The sequence below is a fragment of the Tupaia chinensis genome, unplaced genomic scaffold (assembly GCF_000334495.1).
Source record: "Tupaia chinensis unplaced genomic scaffold, TupChi_1.0 Scaffold145082_1, whole genome shotgun sequence".
NCBI classification, from domain to species: domain Eukaryota; kingdom Metazoa; phylum Chordata; class Mammalia; order Scandentia; family Tupaiidae; genus Tupaia; species Tupaia belangeri.
This window is the reverse complement of record NW_006204943.1, coordinates 663,000-665,622: the sequence shown is the minus strand read 5'-3', so window position 1 is coordinate 665,622 and position 2,623 is coordinate 663,000. Positions and strand designations below refer to the sequence as shown.

Here is a 2,623-nt window from a genome sequence, read left to right as displayed (position 1 = left end):
AGCCGCCCCGAGCGCACACGAGGATCCGCCGAGCCTCTCGCACTGCCCACCGCGCGCCCAGCTCCCGCTCGCCGCCGCCTCAGACTGCAGCAGCTGCGGGAACCCCAGCGCCCGGGTCCCCCCGAGACCCGGCCCCGACTCCCCGGTTCTGTCCTCCCTTTCTAACCCCCGGACGTCCCGGGACTCGCAGCCTCCGCCGCGCATGGGGCCGGTTCTGGGGGAGGGAATGTAAACAAATCGGGGTTTTATAGTTACCTCACACTCGAGTGCCGTGTGCATCTCCTCTCCGCTCGGTACCAAACCCCGGCTGCACCAAATCGTGTATTCTCCAAAGCCGGCTGCGCTAACTGCGTCGCGGAAGCCCGCGCGTCAGACACCCTGCTACGCTAGCGGCGTACTAGGCCCACTCAGGTCCCTGCGCAGCCGCACCCCGTCCGCCTATGGGTGCTACGCTACGGGCGTACACGTACCACCCAGCCATTCACTTCGGATAACGCCGCTTGCGTAGGGGAACTGCACCACTCGCGGATTCCACACAGGATAGTCGGAGCAGTAGGAAATCTGATCTACGCAAACTGCGGAGCTCTGTGGCTCCGCGCTAGTTTTGTTCCAAGAAAAGACACCGCGGGGGAGTTGGGGCAGCTTCTAACGCATGCGTGGAGCGCCCTTTACCACTCGCCTTTCCTCTCGGCTTTGCACGTCGGTTGCTGAGGCCTTGGGTTGGCGGGTGAGTAATGGCAGCTCTCGTCGCACAGGCTTTAGCCAAATAGATCCGGAATGATGAATTAGGATGTTTAACTGTGCACAGGTTAAACATCTATTTTGAATTAATCCTCCTTTTGTTAAGGTAATCTTTTCGATCTCAGGCAACAATGAACTTTGTTTATCGATGAATGCTAGGTATTTTGCATAGCTCCTTTCCTTTCCCACTCCCCCATTTATTTTAAAGCACACTTACTGCGGGCCCTCCAAACCTAAAAGAGAAAGTTGAGTCCTGAGAGCATGTCACGCATTTAGAATAATTCTCGAGGCTTTTGGCAACTTCCCAAGATCTTCCACGACTTTTTATTCCTTAATCCATTGGTTATTTCATAGCATCCAACGGCAGAAACTCCCAGGGACCAGCAGTTAGCGTAATGGCTGTGTCGCTGGACTCCCACGTAGTCAACCGCAGTTCGCGTCCCGGACCCGGTGGCTTAAAACTCACGCCAGGCGCGTGTGCGTGTGTGCCCAAGATCCCGAGAGGAGAATGGAGGAGAAGGGATTCTGGCGTGGCCATCCCCCTTGGGGGGTGATTTCTCACTTTCTGTCTCCCTGTCTCAATCTCTCTCTCTGTCTGGCGGGCAAAAAAAAACAAAAAAAAAAAAAAAAAAAAAAAAAAAAAGGAAAAAAAAAAAAACCTTCCAATACAAATAAGCAATTCCGTGGGCTCCTAGGCCTACAACGTGTTCATTCTTCCTCCTTTTCTTCTGTTCCCAGAACACCTCCCATCTGAATGAATGGTCTCCTCCCCTCTTAAGCAACCCATGTTTTCTTAAAAGGTGGCTCTGGACACCATCCCTTTGCTTCATTACTCTGGTAACTTCTTAGTCCATATGATGAGGTTTATTTGGATTCTGCCCAGGGTGCTTGTGTTTCTTTATCCAACCAGAATCTATTTAATAAAGTGGACAAGTCCGTGGCATGGTAGTTGGGGGCCCCTGGATCCCACATGGCCAACTGTGAGGTTCTAGTCCCAAACCCAGCAACTTAAAAACACACTAGCCATGTTCGAAATCGGAAAAAAAGAATGGAAAAGGGACTGCAGAGTGATTGACACCCCCCACACACACACACACACAACACACTAGCACAAGTACCCTATAGCAAGTTAAAAAGAAAAAAAAATTAAGACTGAGTTCTCAGTGCCTTATTAGGTCTAGTGGAGTGCATAAAAGCATGATCAATAGTAATAGAAAGCTTAATAGGAATTATCCAGGAAACTGAGGCACAGAAGTTAAGCAACTTGCCCAAGATCACAGAGCAGGTAGAGCAGACCTGGGATCCAAACCTACTCAGTATGGCTACATAGTCGCTACATGTTACACCTTCATAACAGGTTTTATTTTTGCTTTGTATCTCTGTTAAGAACATCTTTTAGGTGCTTAATGTCTATTGACTGCTAGGACACTAAGTTTCTCGTATCCTCTTTCTTGTTTGAGGAAGCCAATCCATGGATGGGCCTGTCTCCACAGCAAAGGGAGAAGTGGGGGAAAGGTCAAGTTTGAGTCCCAGTTCTAGTCTCACCATTGCCACTTACTAAGGGAGATAATGGCCATGTTCCTCAGATTCCGGGATAAGTTAATGAGACAGTTTTAAGGCCATTCCAGAACTAAAGTTCTTAGAGTTTATAAAATCATACTACCTTCTTTGGTCCCAGGCAAAGAAAGCATCCAAATTACCCTGACATTTGAAAGCTCATAATTATTTGTTAACACTTTATTATCAGCACCCCTAAACATATGTAATACCCTTTCTTTTGACTATGTAAAGGATACATAGCATTTATATTGCTTATATCTTAGGATGCCTATACTAATTTTTAGTTACATACTTACAAGGCTAAGGCTCAGCTGCCATACGC

The 2,623-nt window shown here is 48.5% G+C and overlaps 1 protein-coding gene and 1 long non-coding RNA gene across 6 annotated transcripts in view; one reads left to right on the top strand and one right to left on the bottom strand.

Annotated features, from left to right (window-relative positions):
- SLC39A10 (solute carrier family 39 member 10) overlaps positions 1-2,623 on the bottom strand; it is a 165,641-nt gene that overhangs the window by 71,933 nt on the left and 91,085 nt on the right. The window contains exon 1 of one of the 4 annotated variants that reach the window (XM_006167762.3): positions 256-336. The exons of 2 other annotated variants lie outside the window; for them this stretch is intronic. The gene's annotated coding sequence lies outside the window, so the exon portion shown is untranslated. Of the gene's footprint in view, positions 1-255; positions 337-2,623 lie in introns of those variants that run through there. One more of the 4 variants, XM_006167761.3, reaches the window with a different exon arrangement.
- The window catches only part of LOC102501259 (uncharacterized), a 45,546-nt gene continuing 43,555 nt past the window's right edge, over positions 633-2,623 (top strand). For both annotated transcript variants that reach the window (XR_337276.3, XR_003547749.1), the window contains exon 1: positions 633-727. This is a non-coding gene — a long non-coding RNA (uncharacterized LOC102501259). The remainder of the gene's footprint in view (positions 728-2,623) is intronic.